The sequence below is a fragment of the Acanthopagrus latus genome, chromosome 6 (assembly GCF_904848185.1).
Source record: "Acanthopagrus latus isolate v.2019 chromosome 6, fAcaLat1.1, whole genome shotgun sequence".
In the NCBI taxonomy this organism is placed as follows: Eukaryota; Metazoa; Chordata; class Actinopteri; order Spariformes; family Sparidae; genus Acanthopagrus; species Acanthopagrus latus.
In genome coordinates, this window is record NC_051044.1 from 26348994 (window position 1) to 26375507 (window position 26514).

The 26514-nt window shown below is 42.3% G+C and overlaps 1 protein-coding gene across 2 annotated transcripts in view; it reads left to right on the forward strand.

Moving 5' to 3' along the window:
- Nucleotides 1-26514, forward strand: part of camkvb (CaM kinase-like vesicle-associated b) — a 47081-nt gene that overhangs the window by 2943 nt on the left and 17624 nt on the right. The window contains exon 1 of one of the 2 annotated variants that reach the window (XM_037102601.1): nt 4930-4955. The exons of the other annotated variant lie outside the window; for it this stretch is intronic. The gene's annotated coding sequence lies outside the window, so the exon portion shown is untranslated. Of the gene's footprint in view, nt 1-4929; nt 4956-26514 lie in introns of those variants that run through there. 2 annotated transcript variants of the gene reach the window in all.

Sequence of the window (26514 nt, forward strand, 5' to 3'; positions counted from 1 at the left end):
TCATCTGCTTTCATACAAAGTGTATCAGTAATCTAATTCTGTATACTGTAACTTTACCAGAATACAGTTATCTTTTTTTCCTTTCCCGTATCCTAATGATGTAAACCCATTACATGTATTTCAGTTACTCCCAAAGAACTGAAACCAATTTTGATGGCGTACAGTCGAGATATACAGTCCTAGTCTTAATGTTTAGATGTAACTAAATGTAACTAACTACAGTTGACTCATGTACATGTAAGTACAATTTCGAGTATTTCCACGTTACGCAACTTTATCCTTCCACTCTGTGACGTGTATCCAATCACACAGAGTTGTGGGCGGGACACTGAGTGAGAACACAGAGCAGTTTTAAAATTGTTTCAGTAAATGGGCGATCAGACACAAAGAACACAGGTAACGATGACTGGAAGCTGGTCCACCTCTGCTCTCTGTTTCCTTTGTCTCTGAGATGTTACACTTATATTTTTCTCTCCTTTGCTTGCGGCTTTATCTGCGCTCATTAAAAATTTTATGGGACCTGCGAGAGCTGTCAGTCACTAATGCTTCTGTGCGAGAGCCACACGGCAAAACTCATTTCGCCATGTGTGCTCTTACACAGTCGAGGAGAGCACTGTGCCGCTGAGTGCCAGTGCCTATCAAAACACACACAGAGCAGCAATATTGGAGTATAAATCGGTGTGTACTGCAGCAGAGATATCACAGAGTGGGGAGGGGGGGCACAGAGAGATTAGCCAATATGTGAAATACTTTACATTCATCAAGAATGCTCCCAACAAGTGGACTGTGGACGAACGCAGAGAAGTTTCCTTGTTTGTTTGCCCGACTTCCGTGTGTCAGCACTGGGAGGGTACGGTCATTCTCTCTGTGGAGAGTGAGGCACTCATTTTGACACTGAAGTGCAGGAGTTGTCCCCGTTGCTGACGTTATTGCAGGGCCAGGTACGCTCCTGATGTGGTATTTCATCATGTTGTCGGTGGTGTTGTGAGGAAAATAAGAATAGCAGGCCCTTTGAGTGTGAGCGAGGGACCTGTATTATACAAGAGAAGGGAGTTTAATGACTTAAGTCAGAGACAACATCCCTCAAGTGTGGAAGGGTTAGATCTAAAGTAATAAGATAGGACTGGCTCTTTTTATGAGAACTGTGGTGTGTGTGGACTGTGAGCGGAGTCTCTCGCTTTGAAGAGTGGAATCAAAAGCGTGTGGATACTCAGCCACTGCAGAGGCTGACTGTTGTATTGACTTTACATAACCCGCATGTGAGGTAGAGCTCATAAATACGGATTCCTGCCACACAAACTGGATGTATCTTTGTATCTTTCCCAATTTCAACAAACAGCCAAGGCCGTAAAAATGCTACGTAGCAGCAGAGGAAATTGAATAAAGTGATACATGCTTGCTCATTAGGGAAACTCTTCCAAACAGCCTGCAGATGTATTCTGTTTCATAAGTGTGAGGTCATGCAAATATGAATATGATGCTTTAACGGAGCTCATCCCTTATACTAACACAGCAAACCATGTCGTTCTGTGACTTTTAACTGCTGCCACCATTAGCTTTGGATTGAGTGTGGAAAATTTTAGTCAATGGGCTCTTCCAGTTTTCCGGCTGCTGCCGTCCACCCATCACACCCATCACCATCAAACGCTTGTCCTCGTGTGACTCGGCCGGCCGAGCTAACACAAGTGACGCCGCGCACTCAGATAATATCAGCGGCAAACACATGGGCTATTTTTTGTAGCCGTTTGAGCGCTCTCCATTTTTCTGCTGGATCAATATCCTGCTGTGAGGAGCGAGCGAGAGTAAAACAGGGGGGCCGGGGGGGATACTACAGTGGATAAATCCTGCAGTGATACCTGTAGCAGCCGTTGAGCAGCCGTGCCGTGCAGCGTCTGACATTAAGCCACCTAATCTCAACATGAAAGGGAAGATGCTCGTATTTGTGGACAGATGATTGATGCATTAAAAAATGAACGTGCTAAACATACAGCGTGTGTGCATACATTAGTGGCTGATTGTCAACATCTTTGTTTTAAGAGCTCCTCCATGCACATTGTTCTCTGATGGTTATTTATTCATCACTATGTGTCAGTAAACGTCTGCTTCATTGTGAGCGATCATTCAGATCGTCCTCTCTCTGTTGACACACCTCGCAGCTGCTTATTAGTAATATTTCTACTTTCTGACTCTCATTTAGCTATTAGAAAATGTAACTTCATTTTTCAGAAAAAGATATTTTTAATTGGGGGAGTAGACACATCTCCCAATCAGCTAGCTACATATATATATATATATACACACTATGTTGAATGTGCTATATTTAACATTGAGTATGTTATAGTATATTTTGTATATTATAGTACTATTGTAATACTATTGTAATACTAGTATACTAGTATTATTGTGCTATTACTTTAGTATTTAGTACGTATGAAATAGATTGTAATAAATGTAGTATATAACGTATTACGTATATTTAGTATATGTAGTGTATTAGGTATGAAATATATTGTAGTAAATGTAGTATATAGAGTATTATGTATATTGTAGTATATGTAGTGTATAACGTATTATGTATATTGTAGTATATGTAGTGTATAACGTATTATGTATATTGTAGTATATGTAGTGTATTAGGTATTACATATATTGTAGTATATGTAGTGTATTAGGTATGAAGTATAGTGTGTATATATAGTAGATTAGGTGTTAAGTATATTGTCTTCTAGTCAAATCTTCTCATTCAACTCAGCATCAGACACAATCAGATAGAAAGTAACATTTCAGTGAGATATGTGGACTTCTTTTCTTCACCTTCATGGAGACATTTCAACTTGTTCCATAGCATTTTTGTACTTATCACAAACAAGAAATGCAGTTGTCGTATTTTTATAGTGGCATTCTTTCCGGTGAGGAAATGCATGTGATGTCACTGGACCGTGGAAGTCGCCACAGTCGCTCCCATTCCCTTCACGCAGGCAACACTCAGCATCTGCCTTTAGGCATTCATGCAGCAAAAATGAACATGAACGCAAGTAAAACAGAGCCGCTGTGCAGTCAACTGCACAAACAGATTTGGAAACAATTCAGGTCCTTGAAAGGTCCTCAGAAAAGGCAAAAGAAGAAAAAAAAATAGGGGGAAGTAATCATTCTTCTTCCTCATCCTCTTCTTGAACCTTTATTTTACTTGGAAAAAACATTGAGGAGGTCACCTCACTCACAATGGTTAACAACAAGACAGCAATGTATTATAGCTAAATGTTAACACACAGGATAGTGAGCTAATAAAAATAAAATGGAAATGTATAAAATGTGTAAAGAAGTAGAACAGAAATAAGATAGAACAGACGTGCCTTGAAAAAATACATTTCCCCCTCTTCAGTACTGATTAATGAGGAGCAACATCTTATTCTGTGAGCGAAGACCATGATTATGCGAGTCAGACTTAAAAGGGATGAGCTACAGCAACGGGTGGAAGCATCCGTTTTGAAGACGTGTAATATTTTCCCGCATTAAAATGTATTCAAACTACTCCTTTGTTGTATATTCTGTTGAGTTGTGCACTTACATCATTCCAAATGATTCTAATGACGCTCCAACCCATTGAAATTCTCACTTTTACTCAAGGTAGTGGGTGCGTTTCACTTGAGGCACATTTATGCTCACTTTACATGTGATAAGCGAAGTCTGTTTCGAACAACATGATCACCACAGCCCATATACAGTACTTCCATGTGTTCTTCACCAGAAAACCTCTCTCTCCTGTCTGCTTGGTAGGTTCGTATGCTTAAAGCTTTCAGAAAACCTGCAGAAATACAGATCAAATGAATGCAGAGTACCAACTGAAGGCTCCATCCCCATCCATACAGTATGCAAATCTGACATAACATAAATGAGCCTTTAGTCGCCTGCCACTGTAATTTCCTGGATGGCGTCGGGGAGTGAGGAGGGAAGTCTGTGAACGTGTCTCAACGTAACGTGACTTTAAAAAAATGACAACGCTCTGAATATTTCTGCTTCAGTCACGTAGATATATTTTTATTTGCAATGGAACAATGATCCTGCATGCAGTATTTCCCACACATTCATGTATATGTGGCAGTCCGCCACTATATCAACATTGGCCGCCACATTTTGATTTTCTATTTTTGGAGCTGTGCGTCCCGTTCTCTCTCACTCAAGACAGCGCACCCGACAGTGCATAGCATTGTGTTATATATTATCCAATACAGTTGATGGCGGTGTGGTTTTCAGTCTGCAGGTAAAACCAAAGAAGAAGATGAGGAGGACTGTTTAGCGCAGTTGGCTAGACTGTAACTTCCTCTGCAAAGAAGACTGCAGGCCTCATTGCTGCAAAATGGACAGGAAGTTAGAAGTTAAAACATTGCTTACAGCAGCTTTATTATGTGTTATGTAATGTAATGTCAACTAACCAACTGAATTTCTGACCCCCCCCCAAATATTCTTACAAATCATTCTCGTGATTTAAAAACCACACCAACACAGATGTTATGAAATGGAGTAGCTGAGGATTTCATGGTAAACTTTTTCGGAATGTGTCTTATTTCTTACTACTGCACTAATGATGCTGCATCCTTAGCTATTAACAAGTAATGCTGTGTAAAATATAAAAAACTGTATTTCGGTGGTAAAATAAAACCAGCACACTATCTATATATACACCTGTACACTTATGTATCAGGAAACTACATTTCTGGCTGTATTCCAGCTTCCTCAGGGCTATTGACTGCCCTTTACTTCCTGTCAGATTCTACTTTTTAAAGATATATTCTTTGTCTCCGTCTCCTCTTCAGGATCTTTGCAGACCGACAAAGTTTGTTTTGCCTGTCAGTGTCGTTGAGGGAGGTAGTGTCATCTTCTTCAGGAGGGCTCGCTGCGGATTAATCACTCTCATCTCTGCTATTCTCTCCTGGCTCGTTTTCCTCTTGTCGCAGGTACCTCGGAACAAGTTGCTGACTCTGTCATCAGTCAATTTGAGCTGTATCAGAGGGAGCGTTAAACAGCAGTTATGTTTTAACAACATGTCCCACTGCCTGTGCTGTTTATGAGACGGAACAATTATTGTTGATCGAATATAATTCAGCTCGACTGATTTAATCAGTGCCATCAATCGTGATGACGACAGTGGAAGCGTCCGCTACAAACCCCAAACAGCATCAGTGTTTCTGCCCTCAAACTTTATCTTTAGTGAAAGGGTTACTTGTGGCACCGTGCGGCTTCAAAGAGCCACCCTGCCTCGCACCCACAAATAGAAAAATTTGAAGGGGAATTTTAAATGGAAGTGGATTAATATTTCACCTCAACATTGATTCATGCTGCCACTGTAGACATTCTCATCTGCGAGCGAGCCGCTTATGCAAAAGCATGCGGTGACGTGACCGCGGTCCTGATCTGGCACATCCTCTCCTCTCCGCCGTGCATTAGAAGTAATGGGCCTCCTGTGTGGAGCATTGCTGTCAGCACCACTTAGATTGTCACCCCAGCTGCCTGCTCTGTCATTTCCTCATTCACAACAGTGGTGGAGATTACAGGGGCTGAAGCGATAAAGACCGGGGTGGATGGGAGGGAATTATTATTGACTTGCGGTGTTTCTGACTGCGTCCTGAAGTAATACATATCATTTCCCATATTTGACATGGTGACATTTTGATGCATTCATTCAGGTCTGCAGTGTGGTTCTGCTAGGTGCAACAAACACCCGATGAAATGGATTGAAATTTCAATCTTATGTTGCTCGTCAGAATCAGTGAAAAAACAAAACAAAAACAACAGTCCAGCTCCAGAAGATGTAACGCTGAGAAATGTATTTTCTGAGAGAAAATGAAAGATTAAAGCTTCCAGGTTCTGTCATGTTTCATGCGTCAGTCCAGTTATTAAATTCTCGGCCCCTTTAATACTGTCTCCTCTACATGTTGTAGCGGTCTCCACTGCATGTTGCACAGGTGAAGGACAGGGGAAATCTATTTTCATTAAAGTTGCATGACAGAGCCTGAAGACAACCTGCAGCTGCATGACTACAATCGATGCTGCTCCCACATGCTCTGGTAGTCTGTCACCGTGGTGACGCTGATAGAAATGTACTTTGAGTTGGCCCTTGAATCAGGATTTGGCTGACAGTAATACTACCGCACTGTTTTTAGACGCCTTGATGGGGAGGCTGAAAAGGCTTTCTTGTCTGTGTTTTTCTGTTTTTTGGATGGATTTTGAGGTGCACTTACAAGCTCAGCTTTGTCAGTTGGCAATTTTGAAAGGTGTAACAGTGCAGTTTTGGCTTCTGGCAAAAGCAGGAGGGGGAGGAGGGCGGGGTATAGCGGCTTGGTAATGGAGCAGAAAACTTCTGTACAGAGAGTATGCAATTAAATCGCAAGTGTTAAAGGAGGCCTGAGTCACCAGGAGGAAGGGAAGGGCATGAGGTTTTATCCAAACAACAAAATTTAATCACAATGTGCCCAGCAGGCTCGATCACGTACAGTAATTTTTATATTACAAAGGAGTGATTTGCAAATGAAAACAAATGATTTAATCATTTAATTACCGCTTAAAGTGTGTAACAAAGTGAATTCATGGACATCTGCCAATATCTTTACTACCTAAATAAATCAGAGCAATAAACCTGTGAGGCTATCATAATAATCACCTTTTAAGTTTACATAATGAACTAATACGTTAGCAAATACTTGTTTACATCCAGTTGTTACAGAGCATCATTCATCCATTTAAAATGATGTCAGTTTAATATTCTCTCTCATTTAGCTCTGTTTTTGGTCTTTACCAACCCTGGAGTTAAATATCTGGCTCTTTAGCTGCTAAATGTTCCAATATGTTCACTAGCTTCTTGCCAACGGCTATTTGGTGCTGAGCAGTGAGTGTACAGTGGGTTTGAGGTCTGCGCAATTAATCAAAATATTATCCAAACTGCAGTATGGGTAAGCGCAGCATCCAAAACACACACAATATATTCTTTTTGTGTAATGTGTGACAGAGCAGCACTATAATGGAGTAGTTTAGGGGTGCAGAGATGTCCTGACCTTCAAATCTTGTTGTCCAGATGTAAAAAAAAAATCATGTTTGTTTGGTACCCCAGCAAAAGTCACATCGTCATGATTAGATAGATTTTTCAGTGAAAAGAAAAATTGTGATGTGAGATGATCATTCCTTCAAATCAATTAATTGTACCTCAATTTTAATATAATTTATTTATTTATTTTACCATTAACAACTGTCTGATGTGGCCAAAAACAACATCATGAGAGCAGTGAGAGTAAACCAGAACAGATGCAGCCAGACAGCCAAACAGAGTCAGTTGATAATTCTCTGTAGGTTCATTGCTGTGAGTGTCACAACGGCTGATCTGATTGATTAGGCACCGATAATACTGGCTGATAATCTTTGTAAGAAGTTTGATCAGTGGTCTCTATAAAGCTTGATGAGAGGAAACTAACCAGATATCAATAAAGTAAAGAAACATCCCTTTGATCACTGTTCGGTATCAGCTAATATGCTTCCAGTGACTGGTGACATCTTTAGCAAGTGTTCCCATTGTCATTGTATACATTGTTATAAAAGTGTAAATTACAGTCACTTTAGGAAAACTGGTGCACCATATTAATGGTTATCAGATGCTTCCCTCAAATGATGTAGTCAGAGATTGTTGAAGAAGAAGATTGTAACCTTTTGTTGCCTCAGTCTTTCCCACATCTGATTCCACTGGTAGCCTGAAAAGGTCCCCGGTGAGGTTCAGTGTGATTCATAAAGTCACACTGAACCTCGCTCGGCAACAAAAAAAAAAAATATATATACATGCTCACCTTTGTCTTCCTTTACCTGTATTGTAACAGAGGGAAAAAAATGCGGGGATGATATTGTTTATAAAATCCTGAAATAAGTTCATGCATCTGACCTGTGGGTGCTTCATTAATCAGCCTAAAGTTTTAAATTAATGAGACGCAGCGATTTCAAATTGAATGAGATCCACTTTGCAAAATCTTTGTCAACAGATAAGGAGGAGGGAAACCAGGCTGCGAGAACAGGTGGTAGACATTAATGAGCCGATCCAGTAAGATTCATTCAAAGTGACTGTTCCCACTCCTTTTGTGGAAAGACACAATCGTCGCACTGATCCATGCGGTAATGCACATGAATATTTAATCAATACTTGCTGTTTGAAGACATAAACAAACCTCTTGGACCTCCGAAAGACGAACGTGGAAAGGAGAATCTTCTAAATTTAGCAAAATGCAGCATTCAACACGCACCCTCCTCCAAAGCAAACGATGCTCCTCTCTGCATTGAGCAGAGACGGTACTGTACTATGATGCCACACTGAAGGACTTTGTAACCAAGGCAACTAACAACAGGCGCAGAGAATGGTCAGATTAGCCGGTGAAGTGTGAAGAGGAAGCATTTCAGATTTTACATAAAGCAATACGCCAAAGCCGTTGTACACTGAAACAGTGAAAAAAACATTTCATAGCTCTTGTGCAGTTGTGTTAACGCATCAGTCTTTAAGTTGCACAAAAGAATGCGGCAGCTTTTGCTTCACAACGAGATAACTGGAACAAAATCAAGATTTCAACCCAAGCGCAAACACACAGTGGAATATTTGAACACAGGGCTCAAAGGCTGAAGGCACGCAGCTCAACGCAGGGCTGGAGATGAGCTAATCGCATACTTCAGTGAGAGAGTTTGGTGGAGGTGGATGCCTCCATTAGCGACAAGGATTCACACCTCAGTCATTCATCTCGCCACCTCCCACCGCACTGACCCCCTGTCACATGTTCTGAGTCACCTGGCTCCTCGCCACTCCACCCTGCATGTTCTCTCGGTGCGGTACGTCAGCCCCTCTCTGTCTTTCTTCTTGCGGCGCACACCGAACACACCAAGAGCAGATCAACCGTATCACTGCCTAGACAAAGCGAGAAAACAGAGGAAAGTATATTTAGGTACAGACTGCTACAATTGACTGGAGAAAGGCCTCAGAGATATGCTTTTCATTCACGTGGGACGAAAAGAAGCGCGAGTCCAGCTTTGTGATGGATAGTAGGTTTTTGTAGAGCAGTGAGCCTGGACTTCCAGCCACATGAGCTCATACGAGAAAGGCCGACCCCGTGGGCTTTCAGTGTTACGGCTCCAATTTTCCCAGCACACATTTCTGTGTAGACACTCCAGTGTTTTCCCTTCCATTGCCTTTAGGGCGGCATCCCACCCCCTCAGTGAGACCCCCCCGGTCCAGAAATGCAATCATTATGTTATGCATCTAATTTATGCTCACTTTTATTTCAGCATAGTGAGAGAGCAGGCGTGTCGTTAGACCTGGGCATTTGGGGCTATAGCCCCGGATATTTTGGGATTAGCTCCGGATCTCTGTGCCTAATGATGAAAATAGCCCCAGAGGTTTTTATGTGGTTGCATATGGAACGGCCAGCAGTCACAAATGCAACACTGTCACCAGTGCAAATTGTGCAGAAGCTGACCTGGCTTTCACATATGTCCATATATGGACAGAGTCAGAATAATTACCAGAGCCTGTCTATTAGCCTACTGTTTAGTACCATTGCAGCATTTATAGTAGTTGGTTATTATGGATATTCGGAGGTTCTTTGGAAACGTGTAACACCACACAGCGACACAACCACACACAACAACGGAGGGAGGAGAGAGATACGCGTTTTCTTGTTGGAAATACAGTCATTATTTTGAGTTGGTGTCAGCTAAAGATGAGAATATTAAGGTTTGTTGTACTTTTAAAAGTAGTAATCGGTAATCAGTTATCAGATTACTTTTTCCAAAGTAACTGAGGAAATGGTGTCTGCAGGGCTAAAGCCCCAGATGTTTTGCACTCCTTGCGAAGCCCCTGTGTAAGAGTACTTACTGTGTGTTGCTGTCATTTGCTGTTGCACTAAAGTCTCTCCTCTCTTCTGCTCTCTGTGTTTGACCGAGGCCAGAGAGCCTCTACACACACACACACACACACACACACACACACACACACACACACACACACACACACACAGCAGAGGAGAGACAGATGAAATGAGGGTAATGCTGTTGCTACTGGTTACAAGCAGGCTCAGTACATACTGAGGGGTTCTGTGTTTATAGCTGAGCTCCCCACTAGTTCTCTGTGAAATTGGGTGGAAGTGATGAGTTTTATGTTGGAGTGTGCACTGGACTGGACTCCATAAAAAATAGCCCTCTAAATGCTACACTGCTTGTCAACAAGCAGTCATATGGTGACTTAGGAGGCCATTTGGCCTTGTGCGCTCTGATTAATTTGGCATGCAGTTGAGACACCGCTTATAATTTGGTTTTAATGAAAATGCAACTCCTGGCTTTGGCTCCTATCGTTCTCCACCGCTGTTGAAGGGAGAAAGAGATAATAAAAGAAGTAGGTATTAGAAGTGGCATATTGTCTAAAGTAAGTGCTGCATTGTGGCTCATGTGGATTTCGAAATGACTAATGATTATTCATCGGTGTGTACGTTGGCATTTAAGCACAAGAGTTTTATTTGAGCACAGACCTGGGTGTTGTGGTCGGTTGTGGAATGACAGCATTTATTTGGGTGCGATGGAATCCTCTTTTGGTTAACTAAGTTAGAGGGTTAATTGGTACAATTCTGTCAACATCAGCACTGGACATTTTCATATTATTAAAATAGAACTGAAAGAGTGCTCAAACCTGGGGCCATCCGCCCCCCTAAAGCAGTCATCCAAGTTTGTTTACTTCCATGCCGGATGGATTTAAGTGAGTCACTCGGTTCAGACTGGTTTTATCATGCCTGCACAGTTTCATGTTATTTCTGCCAGGAACACTGTCGTCATGAAGATAAAACTAGAGCAGAGCCACATGTCACATATGACATAACACAGATTTCAGGCTCCAACATGGATACATAGCAGCTTTGTTGGATTAATAAGGACGTAGAAGAGCAGTAATTGTACAGAATCTGCTCTTAAATGTAATGTTATCATGTTTTGTGTATTAACAGTGTTTTTCTCTTGACTTTGGAAATGTGGTAATGTCACCTCAGGGTCCACTCACAGTTACTGTTCACGTGATCTTTATTATAAGAGTTTGTCCAATCAGTATTGTACATGTTTAAAATCAAGACAGTTACTCTACAGCCATGCTAGCAGCTCTTTGCGGCTGTGCTCGAGTGTAGTTTGGTGGTGCTTTGAGCTGAATATGAATGACTCTGAAGATGCCATTGTGAGGGAAAAGTGTTTCAAAATGCTTTAAGGATCACAAAGTGAATAATAGAAAAACGCTGCTTCCGTTAAAAGCAATGCACCAGTTATGTGTGCTTGCGTTTACATGATTGGCCAATGCAGCGCCTTGGTGGACAATGTTGTGTTGCGTTGCGTTGCGTTGCAGCAAATGTTAAGCAGGTTTTATGTGGGTTGCCAGAGCACCATGCGTTGGCACCCTCGCTGTGCCAAAGACTATCTTCATTTAAATGAATGAGAGTGCTGCAACTAACTACTACTAAATTCATTCTCTAAGGCCCTTGAATATCTGTACATTGAGATATTTCAGCCTGGACTGGAGGTGGTGGACTGATGATCCCTGAAATGTAACTTTCAGTCTGAAAATCTATGACAACTGGATTTCAACTCCATCTTATATTGTACATCTGATATGAAACCTGCAGACGGCTGTGTTTCTGCATTTTCATACATAGCAATACAAATAGACACGCAGCTTATAATACTACATTTTAGTTTTTGTATTTGGAGGCAAAAAAAACTGCAGAAATAAATGAGGTGTTGGCAGCTGTGTTTGATGTAGAGAACGTCATTGGTGTTTTTTGGGATGGGATGATAATTTGCTGAAGGGGTGTGCATGATTTACACATTGTGCCTGAACTTCTTGCTGAGTTGATATAAAACAGTTCGGATGCACACATTAGCTCAGTTCTTTCTCGTTCTACTTCAAAAGTAAGTCTCTCAGGCTCAAACTTGATGGTGCTTCATCTAAAAGCCAAGCGCACGAATAAAAAAAAGGATGGATATATTAGACAACACCCTTAGCTACATACGGCACAATTGCTGAGTTGTAGTGCAGCACAGGACCGGTCCAGGTCTGGACCTCGCTCTCTTTCCCTTTGAGAAGGACAAATGTGTTCACACTGTGGGTGTGAAACATGCATGAATGCCTAGAACAATTTAAGCATTGGCTGAAATGCAAAGCTGGATGACGTTTTCTGAGCGGCCATGTGTCCGCGCGTGTTCAACGGGAAGTGTAGCCAGCATGGGGGCGGGGTTTGGCTCTGCTGAGGAGCAGGTGGGTCTGACCGGTGGGCAGGCGGTGTCGTGATCCCACCGGGACTATCAAGGCCATATCGGGACAGCTCACGCCCCTCGCTGGGTGTGTGCCCACAGTGGGCCACAACACATGTACTCTACCCCGGCCTGAGGAGCGGGAAGCGTGTCCACCCAGCAGGGAAAGTTCTCCCTATGCTAAGAATATGTCGTCTCATGCATATAGAGGCGGTCCTCCTGTGCTGCGTGGCCACCGCGTAACCATGGAGACAGTGCTATCACCTACACTAATTTGAAACTTTGAAACCACTGCAGTGTTATTCAGCCTGTGATTATGACTTGGACTTTCTCTGAGCCATTCAGCGGCATCTCCGACATCTGTTTATCTGCGCACAGCGAGACACACAGCTGCTCCAGTTTGCTGTCATTTGTAAAGCAGCTAGGAATTGAGTGCAAGCTGGCTTCTCATTGCTAAGTATCCAAAAGCACACAGCAGTGACACGAGCCTAATTTTCGTGAACATTCTGTCAGGAGAGATTATGTATCCCTCATCCTACTGGGTTCTCTCCCCCAGAGAGAATAGGTTGTAAATATGATGAGGCTGCAGAGGATAGAACAGCACTGACTTAGATTTCATATTTAGTTACTCTTTTTTTTTTTAATTGTGGAGAATGCACAGTTGAAACTACAGCTCAGACATATATTTCTTGGCAAAAATCATTTTAAGATCCGAATATAAGGACTGCGCCGGTGCGGCTGTTAATCCTGCAGGAGCCGTCGTTCAGCAGCCGAATTTTTGCAAATGATGCGCGAACACGTTGAGAGTTGTTATTCCCAAATATGACACAATGAATGAATGAATTAACCTGCGCTCGCTGCACGTCTGAAATCATCAGGGCATGACTGTGTTTTAAAGACCTCTGCAAACATCCTGCATATTTATCCCTGCAGCCCTCTATCTGCAGGGCGTCTGTCAAGTTGTGTCTGATCTAATTAATGACTCCTCAGCAGTTTACCGATGGCTCATTTGCACATGGCTGCCCCGGCCCACGGGTCGTTTTTTTTTTTTTTTTGTGGTGACTGTCGCGCCAGAACGGCTAACTTATCAACTTTGTGTTTTATTCATTCACTTCATGAATCATACTCCTTTTTTTCTGCCCCTCCCCAACTGCTGAAGCCTGCACGCACTGCACGCACTCACACAAACACAAACACACACACACACACACACACACACACACACACACACACACACACACACACACACACACAGGGGTAACCATTCATTTGAGAATGTGATGCTTTCCTCTACTCAGCTCACTGTGCCAGGGGACAGTGTGGCTGTCAGATCAAGGTACTGTATTTGGACAGTCATTATGAATCCTGTCGGCTACACATGCATACTGATCAGCGTTCTGCCTGAAAGCACCAAGCGCTCGCTTTAAAACAATTACTACAACAGGAATCTGGACAAAGAGACGTGAGAAATTCGACATTAAAGAATGCGTCTGTATAATTTGTGACCATGACACCTCTAAAACATCAGCTTATAAAGCACAAGATCGACCATAGACACACTGTGTTTTATGTGTTTTGATTTCTTTCAGCAAACTAAAGAGGGTTGAAGGTTACACTGTACTTTATTTATCCTGTCAACTATGTCAAAGTTTCATTTTTTATTATACAGCATTTTTGTTGTTTGACAGCAGGCCTTTTCTGTTAGATTTTTAAAAAAAACCCATTCATTTAAACCTCTTATTTAAACACTTAAATTCTTAAAAATGTCTTTTTAATCTATGTTCAGTTTATTGCAGCTCAGGATTTAGTCAGTGCTGCGCAGGTGTGGACATTTGTGTCCCTCTGGTGCTCTGAGGGATCTTATTTGTTCAGAATTGTTAAAATAAAAAGGTCTGAGGCACTCGGGAGAGTAATGTATCATGGCTGTTGATTCAGAACAACAATAAAAACCTGCCTACATGTGTTGGCCGTTATCGCTCTCAATTATAAAACGTCCACCTTACATTCATAGGTTAGCAGATAGTCACATGATCAGTATGGACAGCTTAGTAGTAACATGATTGGTCCACACATTTGGGATCAGTTTGAACACTCTTTTAAAAAAAAAAAAAAAAATAGAAAAGTGATGTCATAGATTAGAATAAGATATAAAGTTGCAGCTGATCATTATAGACCTTAACTATTGCTTAATAAAACATTTCACTGTTTGTTGACAGTGGAATAAATAATAACTAGAGTTCAGTTAACTTGAAATTTGTTTCAGTTTCATTCATTTATTAATGATGGTTATTATAAAGTGTTGGTGTACCAGACATTTGACATTTGAGGTCCAGCAGCATCTTTTCAAGTTATTTTACTTAGATACAATTATAATATTGCTTATTAACGAGTTGCGTCCTTGTCTGTTTACTGCTTCCTTCCACTGAAACGAATAGTATTTGTGGTCGTCATGGAAAATGCATTTCACTGTCAGCTTGTTTATTAAGCAGCAGGCGTTTTAGTTCCAGGTTTTGTTAACCTCGGAGTGAAGTGCTTGTATCTTATTATTGCAGACTGTTAACAATGCAGATTCAGTTAAAAACACTCAAACAACAAAGACTGTTGTTGTTAGGGCACCCACTCATTTTCTTTAGCTAATTAATTTGATCTAATTTTGAACATCATGACTGGCGATGAGCTGTGTCTCCATTCATTCTTAAAGACAGAGCTGATGACACTCTTATGATCATGTTTGCAGGTTTAAAGATATTTCTCGAACTGTTAGAAAATGTTTACTCCAAGGTTTGACCGTGTCAGACCAGTCTGAGCCATTCAACAGTGAAAAATAAATGACCCAGTGTATGGATGTGTGGAGGCTGTGAAGATTTATCACCAAAACCATGAACTGGAAATACTTTTTTTCAACAAGATAAGGACTCTCTGCAACCTTTGAGTAGCAATACTCAGTAGCTTTCATGCAGCTCACCCGTAACTAACAATTCAGTGACTTACTGCTGACCATACTGTGTGCTATCATTATACTGTGGTCTGGGTGAAAACTGTGAAACTGCGATAGCGATTGGCTGCAGGGTGTCAATTATATAAGCGGAACGGACTAGTTATGTCCTGCTGCCAAGTCTTGTCTAAGGTACATCCTGTTTGATCCACTATGTTGAGCATCATTCTTTATTTATGTCACATTTGGAGCAGGTAATTGTAACAAACCAGCAAATAAAACCAAATCAGTAATGAGTCCCACTGTTTGTTTTGTTTGGCCAGCAATGTGAATTAGAACTCATGTTGAATCATAACAGTTGGAATATGCTGCCAACGACTCAGTCCATGTCCTCTTACAGTAGTCTCAAATGTAAAGGCAGTTTTACTCAAACACTGTGTGTCTGTGAGCTTTAATACTAAAGAGGAACGCACATGCACTTACACACATGCATGCGCGCGCGCACACACACACTGACACACACACACACAATTTATGCTCATAACAGACATATACAATGCATTTTTCCAGCCCGAGGCTTCATATGAACATTTACTATAATGGTTCATTACTGAATTAAAACCTCCGGTCCTGACCTGAATGCTCTCTGCATCTACAAATGCATGTGCATTCAAACACAATGAACGTGCATGCACCTGCACAGCTGGGACAGTCGTACTCGGCCCACAGTTCACAGATGTTTGGTAATTTATTGGAAACATTTTAAAGTGGGATTAATAAAAGACGTGATCCGACTCACTTTCAGGTACTCAATATCTCATTCCAACAACTGTGCCTTTGACGCTCATCCCTGACTGTGCTGCAGCACAAATTAAAACAGCAGAAAGAGTTGAGACAAGCATCACATTAACTAACACGAACTGATACAGTATCATTGTTCCATTTTCTAGGCTTCTCTCCAAAGCAGCAAGCGTTAGAGAGAAACTTCTCTTTGATTTCACACCAAGCCCTCAGACAACAACAGCTCTGCAGCAGTCCAGCCCATCAGTTTCTATCCCCTCCAAGAACCTCGTAACACACTTCTAACAGGCAGCGGCATGGTGCCCTGGCCGTGAAGTCTCTTCATGCTGTTGAGTTTTATTTGCTCTCGCAGAATAAAAGAGAATTTAAATGAACGTGCGGATGGCTTTAAAGATTGGACTTGGACGGAGTGCTAACAAAATCCCAAACGACTTAGCTTGTGAACAATGACGAGGCCTGTGTACAGGATTGAATCATTCCCCCCTAAATGGTTTTCATGTGCTGTGCCGCATTGTGCTTATCTGATTCCGCTATGGAGCGAGCCAGGTTGGTTTCATACACATTAAAACCTTCCTCTGCAGTGGCCCTGTTTTTGCTGACTCACAGTTTCCAGCTGAATATCAAAATCTGCTCCACTGGAGCTCGAACTGTGGCAGTTAGTCACAGGGCCGAGACAACAGATCTGCACGGCTCAGTCGTGTTCAAACAGCCGCGATTTTATTGGCCTGACTTGAATTAAGAAAATCCCACAATTGTAAATGTTATTAGCTTGCTTTCTCTTATGCATATTTTATGCACATTTCAGCATCGTTTGATCTCTTGCATAAAATATTTTGAAGTATTTTGCTCAAAAGGGCAGCCTTTGCGATGCCCCACTCCCTGCAGATCGAGGCTATTTCATTAGCAAAAAGACATCACATAGAATGAATCTAAACCATGCAGATAGCCACATCTTCATCATGCATATATTGCCTTTGAGCAATGCATTCATCATAGGCTGTTCGGTTTCAGTTGTGCTGGACTTCAGACAAAACCCTCCTGATCTGCCTTGTTTTAAACATTAGGCTCCAGGCGCCTGCAGCAGCGGCAGCAGCGGCAGCAGCAGCGGCAGCAGCAGCAGCAGCCCCCCCTCTGTCAAAGGCATTTTCATGCTCTGAACTTCCTATTTTCAGTTCAGTGAAACGATGATATAAGAAGCCTCCTCTCCCCGGTGGAGAATAGAGCTGTTCAAACTGAATGAGAAGAGAGAATAAAAGATGGAGCTGCAGCACGCAATGCTGCGCCGAGATAGAGCGAAAACTAATGAGAGCGTTAGACACAATATATTTACACAACAGACTGTGTGAGAGGAGATGGCGCTGGAAAGATTTCATTGTCAAGCTAGTGTTAAGGAAAAATGTGTTCTCTCTTTGGGCCTGCAGAAAAGATCCCGGTCTCTTTCCCAGAGAGATCAGACGGATGACTGTCTTTTTCTCAGTGATGAAACCTTGTTGCATTTTCATGGATGGGGATGTCGTCCGGCCTGTTGGTCTGTCAGTGAACTGGTACGGCAGTTTGTTTCGAATGGAAATATCTCAACAACTATTCCATTGATGATATCGATGAATAGCTGAACACTTTTTGTACAGACATTCATGGTTCTCAGGATGAATCCGAATGTCTTTGGTGATCTCCGGACTTTTCATCCAACAGCACCTGGTCAGATTCTACACTTGTCCACATTCAGTGTTCCCAGTTAGACATGGGGAGGATATGAAAAGTTCATGTCACGATTAGCAAAAATGATCTTGATCATCCTGACAAGATTAGAAACATGTTTAACACTCCTAAAGTGGCACTAAAACAAAGTGGGTGACTTTTCTTTACATTTTGTTTAGAAACAAATATTGATGGAAGGTGGTCAAGCAGATCGGAATGCAAATTCAAGCTGCTGGAGCACCTCGCTCCTGCACTTTCTGCAGGTCTCCCTGTTGTTCTTTAGTTTGGGATCCATCGTAGTTCCACACAGCTGATTTGACGGGGATACGATGAGCAAGTCCAGTCCTTATGACAGTTCGAAATAAATCAGGAAATCAATAAAGGAATGTAGGCTATAAAACTGCAAAGCTTTTTATAGACATTCATGAAGATATTTATGTTCAGGATTATCCTGATTTACCATCCACAGTAAAATCTCACATTGTCCCATTCCCAGTAATGTTTGGCCCAATGTAAAAAAAAAAAAAAAGGAAAAAAAAAAGCCTAATACTGGAATGGACAAGTAATACAGAGCCCATGGATGAGAGTGTTCGGCACCACAGTGGCCACCATGAGTAAGTATTGAACGCCTTCTTCTGGAGTTCAATGGTTGTTCAGGAAGAAAATGAAATATAGATTCTTTCATTGTTAATACTGACCATTTGACTGCTGGACCTTTTGTACAAACTGATATAATAACTATGAAAGTGCTGAAAGCATGGCCTTTGATTCTCATGACTAACCAGAACTTCAAGTATTTTCAAGTTTATTTTTTCCTCCAGACTCTCTCCTTCTTCCTCTCCGGTTTATCACGCAGGTTCATAAAGCCATGGGACAAATTTTTCCTTCCGAGCTCAAACATTTGCCGGCGCGGCCACTGGAGCTCATAAAGCACTGACAGCCTCGGTTTTAGTGTCTCTCCTTCATGGGCCATCACAGCTGAGAATGCTGAAAGCAGATTCAGGAAGTGGATGAGATTGGAGTCGGAGGTGGCTGTCGCTGCAGGTGAACACAGTGTGAGACAAAGACAGAGAAGTATGTGTGGTGTCGAGGCAAAGAAGCAGAGAAGGGTTTTTTGGTTCAGATAATGCGATTTAGCATTTTTTCAACATCAGGAGATGGTGCGAGAAATGCTTATACTGTAGCGGACGGAGAGCGGCTGATTGCGTGTACGACTATTCTTACATGAAGGCAGGCGGCAGGGACGGCGTGACGTGGCTGTCATCTGGAATTCTTGCTGTGTTAATAACCGACAAGATGTATCAGCCCTCTTAACACCTTGCACACACACTATTAAACACGGACCCAGGGCGGATGTCGTTAAAATGTAAGAGCATTTATTGTACAGTGAGTCTAATGCTGTGTCGAACAAGACGATTATGTAATACCAGATGTGATACAGAGACGTCATGAGTGTGAGCCAGTGCAGTACGTGTTGGATGATATTGAGTTAGACTGGTCCACTGTAGCCTTAAACTGCCTTCGGCTGCGGTTCAGCTACAGTGCAATACGTGTTCCCTCGAGTTGGCCTCGGGAAATAGTCCATCCCACAACGTGGAGGCATTCACCGTGGTGTACTATTGTTTGCTCCCAAATGTCATCAATTTACAGTCTCCTCCTGTCAGTTTCATTAATGGGCTTTCTTCAATTTACTGCTCATAATTTGTGTCTCTTTTGCTCTATCAATTTCACAGTCAGCACTCTGAGGGGACTTTCAATTAGAGCGAGCTTGACATTAACACCAAGCCAGCTTTATTTATCTCTGCCGTTAGATGATAATATTTCATGTAATGTCGATTTTATGCGCGGCAATTAAAGTTTCTGTCCGCTGAAGCAGCGCAGAGGAACTGAAAGCTAATGAGATTTGGCCGTGCTAAGGCTCGCATGTTGTAGGAGAAGTTGAGCCACTGGGTGTACTCACGTCAGCAAGAGACATGTTCAGATCTCCGGAGGAATTTATGTTTGGCCATATCTGCCAGTGAGAAAAATTACAGCTGTTCACCTCAGTGTTTTCAAATAGGCTAGTGCAACAGCATCTGTTCACATAGCAAAAATGTACCGTCAGTGCACGCTTTTATGTTACATTGCTACATTGCCCATGCCACACTGTGTTTGAGGCTAGTATCATTGGGTGGAGTCTGAAATGTTTAAATTCTACAAATCCTAATGTGAACTACCAAGCAAGAGGCTCAAACTATGTGGTTCGTATGCTATAATACACCTTTTAGACAGCAGAAGAGCGTAACAGCGAAAACAAAATTTAAAAAAAGTTCAAAATATGAGACTAACCATGAATTTTACTTGGCAGTTGATTTCACATAGACAGCAAAAATACAGAGTGCACAGGATGAAGAGGGGCCTCTTCCCGGGGAGAAGTCTACGATGAAGGCAAAACAAGACACATATCTGTATTCTGACATCATACCATCCACAGGCGAACTGGGCACTTGTCAAACCATCACAGTCCAGTTAGGGTTAAGCCAAGAAAACAACTTGCTTTGAGAAAATATTGTGGTTCGTGTTGAAATCTACGATATTTCTCATATTCCTGTTATAGAAAGGGACCTACGTAACGTCCCCAACTTCGGATATGTTACGATACGTGAACGCTATTGAGGTTTTTAAATGCCTGTTGTCGCATTTATCATCATCCAGGTCAAAATAGAATTATTTAACTCTCCTAACAACATCCTGAATTTGAATAAAATAATTAGACATTTTATTTTTCTCTTAAATGTTTTGTTATGTTTTTCCTTAATGCGGTATAGTATAGAGCAGTGTAACATCCAGTGGTGACCACGTGAACTTCCCACCTGTGGGATAATAAAGTTTACCTTGACCTGGACCTTGAACGGATTTAATGAAAGGATGATGACTTCACTCACTTACTATAATCGTGTTAAAGCAGACTTTTGTGTCGCTGTGGTCGTGTAAATTCAATTTATAAGGTTGGGTGTGAAAAGTAGTCAGGTCTCATTTTCCAGGTTGTCAGATAAGAACGCTTTCGGTTGGTGGCTCGTCTCTATTTGAAGACCTTGGAATGAACTCAGCAATCAGCTTATCTTTCTCCAGAATTGCTGAGTGCGCATTTAAAAAAAAAAGCTTTTTGCATTTGCATGTTGATTTAGAATTTGAATGCCAACGAGTGAAGCTTCAGAGTATTCGACACAGCCCTGCTCTGACGTTGACCCAGTCAGTCTCACGCCCTGTCTGAAGCTGCCATCACACATCCTTTGAGCTGCATCTGTAATTGGGGCATTCAGAACCGGCTCTTTCCACCTTATGCTGCGATTCACCGCGCTCACACCAGCACTCTCCTGCATGGAGCTTAAAATGACATAAAGGTACAGGAGTTTTGACAGCGGCGACATTTCTTGGGCTAAATTTAGAAACGGTGTGTGTATCCTTCGCAAATAGGAGAGGACACAAATGTTTGTACTACAGCTGAGTTGCCTATATGGATTCACATCGTAATGCACACACGAGCATTCAGGCATGCACTCGTGTCTATATACGCTCACACGCAATATCCTCTCCCTCAGGACGGATCGTCTGGAGCTGTTTTATCAAAACAAGCTGCCATTTGTTCTCGCACACTCTTTCCATAGGGAAAGCACTTATGAGCCGTCTTACCTGAAGAGTAATATACTGTATTTATAGGCTGTCCAGGTCACACTGAAGCACCCTCAGGCAGACATATTGGAGGTCAACGGCGGCCGTGCAGCCGTGGGTGGATTGCATTTCTAAGGATGCAATTGCCGCCTCAGCAGGTTCAGTTGTCACTGTGATTTATTTTCCTTTGTAGCTGCTCCTGACAAGCGGATTTCTCAACTTCTTAGTTATTTAATGAAATGTATTTCTTTTTAGCTATCTGTGGAATTTACTGGAAATGTTGTCACTGTTTAGTCATCGTCCTATTGTAAGAAAAACTCCTATTAGATTATAGAAGCGTGTTACTGAATGATTCCTACCACGGGCAGTTTTAAATTGGCCAATGAGCACATGAGCCAGCCATCCAGGTAAACTAATCTCCTGAAGCTAGAAGTCAGTGTTTCGTAAAAATGGCTGCGCTAAAGTCCTCTGGCAGTGACCTCTGTTGTATACTGTCAACACATTATGTACATTATCCAAGTTGTGGTTTTTAAATAACCAGTGTAGGGCAGCAATGCAGCACTTATTCATTAGGGTTAAGGTTCCACAGAGGGAATTTGATGATAGGGTTAGATGGCAGGTCAAAATTAGGAAAGTTTGGTCTCTCTCATGGATCTAACAATTAAAATCTGTAAATATAACTTTGAATACATGGCCCAGTTCATTCCTATGAAACACACTCAGTATGTGATGTTAAAAAAGTTTGACCAGGGTATGAAAATAACCACTTCTTTCACAACGTCAGCCTATAGGAATCCTGTTTGGGCCACAGTGCATCACATGGTGTTGCATTTACACTACGAAAACTGGCTTCAAAGTCTGGCGCTCTTCCTGGAGGCTCGGTCTGAAATTGGTCTGAGACATGCTAACCAAGCAAAGGCCGAGGTAGTTCACCTGCGCCAAAAGAGGACGAATGCAACTCCTGGTAGCTCAAAGCTCAAAGCTGTTTTCATTCACGTGTAACTTCAGCTGGCTTGCCATGGTGTGTGTACATTCAGGATATATCTACCTAGTTCAGAGTTGAGGGTGGAGCTGCATGCAGTCACCAAGGCTAAGTTAATGTTAGCTACTGGATTGTCCATCCAAACTATCTGCCAACTTTTTATAGGCTGTGACATGTCAGATTTTATAACTCATCCAACCTGGACGAGTCAGAACTTGACTTGACTGGTGTAAAAAAAAACCTTCTTGCTTACTTATGTAGTTCATATAAAAGGCTTCTGCATGGAATTGAGACTGTTTCATAACTTGTTAAATTGCAATTTGCTGCTCATTTATTACGTTTAGAACTGAAGATCATTGCTCACTTTCTGCTTTGTCCAGTAAGTTTTGATTTATGTAGGCCAACTTGTATTTGTAGGCTGTTTTGCAAGACATATTAGTTAGCGTCAGACTTGTAAATGACTCCAAGTCATGAACAAAATAATGTAAATCATACTGTGTGCCAAAAATCTCCACGCAGCAATTTTTAAATGCAGGAAATGAAACCTCTCCCCCCGGCGAGCCGAGTCAAGCCCACAATTACCATTCAAGCACAAGCAGCTGCGTCAGCTTATCTCCTGAATCAGTTTAATAATGGATGTAAGAAAACCACGGCATCACATATTCAGAATGTCTTAATGACTTACAGGTTGAACAGAGACACACACAAATGCAGAAAAAAGGCCTGTTGGCCCTGTTTAGTCAGCAACTTGCTGTTCTTATTAAGGTGCTTCTGCTTGGATGGGACAGGAATGAAAATCCACTCCTGTGTCAGACTCCAAGTCCCAGAAGGATGACCTGTCATACATGTTGTGTGTGTGTGTTTTTATTTACAGGGGGTCATTTTGGTGGCTGAAACTTGTATTGTTAATCCACTGTTCACACAGGTTATATATTACATGTAATGCATTGTCAGGTGGCTGCAACCAACTAGCAAACAGAGCAGGACAGAATAAAAAGAAGGCTCTTAGAAAGTTCAAAACAAAGGCGAGGGACCTCCTTGTGATGGCAGCTCCCATCAACATGTTGATGTTCTGACTCATGACTGCTCAGTAGTGCCACATGTGGTGCTGGAGACACCTAATGTAGTGAGAACTACTTGAAAAGCAGTCTCAGTACTTTGCCAGGTGTTTATATTTCTGTCTGTGGACAGATTTTTGCCAGCGTGCTGCAAAACAGTTATGAATTTTCACAGGTGTGTAGTTGATATAAAAAATGAAGGCCGAGTTCTTGGTCCGGTTCATGAATAGTGAGATTGAGAATCATTCTGCAAGAATATCTCAGGAATTCCCCGAAATGTCAGCCTGTACTTGGGTTGTTGTGCTACACTGTACGGTTTTTGGTTATCTGTGTTATTTTCTGTGTGAGAGAGACACGGAAGATGAACGCTATCAGTGCTGGCACCATTAGAGGAGACAGTGAAGAACCATGCAGTGTCAGGTTCAGAGTGGTGTGTCCCAGCTTTCAAGGTCACTTCTTGTTTGTATAGATGGATCTTTCATTTTTGCCAAAGTGTACTGAGCCAAAGGAAACAAAAAGTCAGCCGCTGCATGTTGCCATCCTGCTTCCTGGCTGTAATGCACACAGGCTCTTACCAGCTCTTCACCGGCTTCGTAATAACATGAGTATACTGTAGGTGGTAACAGAGAGTCCTGTGCCCTGTCCTCCCTAATTAAGGCAGTGCTTTTTGTCTCCCAGCTCCACGGCAGAAAAATAATGGCATGGTGGGCAGCAGCTGTAGAAAGGGCAGCCTCCTAGTCCAGGGAGGGGGCGCGATTTATCGACTACAGAACTGTGACTCTTGCACAATATATGTTTCAGCGGGGAGGCTGTGATTTGCCTTGTGATCCTTGTAAAGTGTCAGGTTAAGGCCTGCGGTGTCCCTGGAAGTGATTTCGAGAGGTTCTGAGTGTGACCGCGAGGGAGTTACAGCACAGGAAGTGGGAATGAAGTGAAGTGGACAAGAATGGGGGCTTTCTGAAGCTCGCACTCTGCTGCTGAAGAAGCCGCCGCAGTGTTCTCTCCCTCAGTGAACAACGCAGATACAGAACCTCGTTTTAATGAATGACAGCACATAGACTGTGGCCGCGATCTAAAGGAATGATTAGGGTCCCCGGCCTTGAATAAGTCATTGAGAAAAAAAAGTACAAGGTAGATTGCAAAGCCATCCAGTCGTCCCAGTTCTTGAGAGACTTGCCGTGCGATGCTGACGCAGACACCAACAAGCAGCACAGCGCAATGAACTGGGATTATGAGAGGGCTGAGGAGAGAAGGCTGGTAATTATTACAGCGCTGCCGGAGCTGCCATGCCTCTGCTCCTAGCACAAGCACCTGGGGACACATCGATTCCTCGATACAAGAAAGACGCGAACCGCAGGCCCAGTGAGACGCGCTGTGGAAAACGCCATGAATAATTAATTCAATTGTGTGTGCGCCCCCCCCCTTTTTTTAAAAAAAAACCTTTGCCACTATCTTCATTCTGATCCCGCTCCACGCACGCTGCTGATAGATGCAACTTTCCAAGTCTACATTTATCTCCTCCCTGGCGTTGTGCTCCTGCTCCTTCTCCCCTCGCTACGGACCCTCTCACACGCCTCTCCCAACCCTGCAAAGGTTGAAACGGCAAGCCTAATATGCGGCATTGCAACTTTAATAAAATAATAACATTTTGCAAAAAGTCATTCCCCATGAAAGTCAAATTTAAGAAGACATGATTTTTGTGAGCTGCAGTAACGAGGCGGTGTGATGATGCCGCCAAACATTGTTTCTTTTCCCCCGTGCTTCCATTAATACATAGAATAGCCACTGAATTGATGCATTTCTCACTGTGTACTGTGAAATAATATATAAAGCACTTTGATTCAGCCTTCATCTTGTTTGCTCAATAGAAATATAATATGTTGAAATATTCAGGGAACAGCGCGGCGATAATTTGCCAGCGTTTTCAGAGGCTCTTTATTGCATAACATCAATATTCCACCTTTAGTATAATGTTCAGAGAGTAAATCTCAGCACTAATGGGTTCTCTTGGCCGTTGGTTGAGCCCTTCATCCATGAAAGTTCAGTCAGAGCTTGGGCATTATTGGGTTTTCACTGTTACTGTGCAGCAAGCATAAAAGATCATTGGCCCATTTATATTTGCCTGCCCGAGGAGCATAATAGCTGTGAGTTCAAAATGACATATTTTGTAAATGTAAATTATTCTGAAGGTTGTGTTTCAGCGGGAAAGTTGGAGTGTGGCTTTCCTCGCACCCGCACACTCTTCACACCTGGCAGTTCGATGATGTGTTATGTGTCAACACATGGCTTTGGGGGATTTGTTCAACACTTGCGTCAGTCTTTTGTGCCTTGAAACTCCCTTTGTTGTCCAGCTTCTAAAATGCCATGTTCACACCCGCAAGTAAAATCCCATTTTATTTCCACATCATCTGATAATGTCAAATGTAACGTAAAACTCAAGTCATGTAAGGTTGGTCTGCGCTCCCAACCCGTGTTGGACATCATCGCAAATAAACATGCGGAGGTTTGTTTCCTCACCACCAATAAGAGGAAATCTCTGACCAGAGAGTGGTTTTTAACAAAAAATCTTCCTACTGTTTAACACCCTGTCAGTTCTCAGATCAAATTAAGTATTTTTGTTAAAAGTACACCCACAAATCAAAAGCACATATTCTTCCTCTTACCCATGGTGCTGTTTATCCCTCTCAATTGTTTTGGTGTGAGCTGCCTAGTTTTGGAGATATTTACCGTAGAGATGTCTGCCTCCTGTCGGATATAGTGTACCTAAATGGCGCCAAGCTCGCGGAGCCCAAAGTGCTGAAAATAAAGCTGAAAAAAAAAACCAAACTCAACAGCAATGTTTCTTTACAGAAATCATGACCTGGTTACTGAAAATAATCCGCAGACCTTGTGTTGTCAGCAGTTTCATGGAGGACTTCGCTGAAGGAAGTGTGCATCTACTCACAAGAGGCTTGTGCCGGTGAAAGCGCAGGACGGACACATTGATGGCTGTCTGGCTAAGCTGTGACTTCAGCTAGCTTAGTTAGCTCAGCTGGCCAGCCTCTCATCCCTGAGTAGCTGCACACGGTGAAATGGTTGACGGTTGGTTA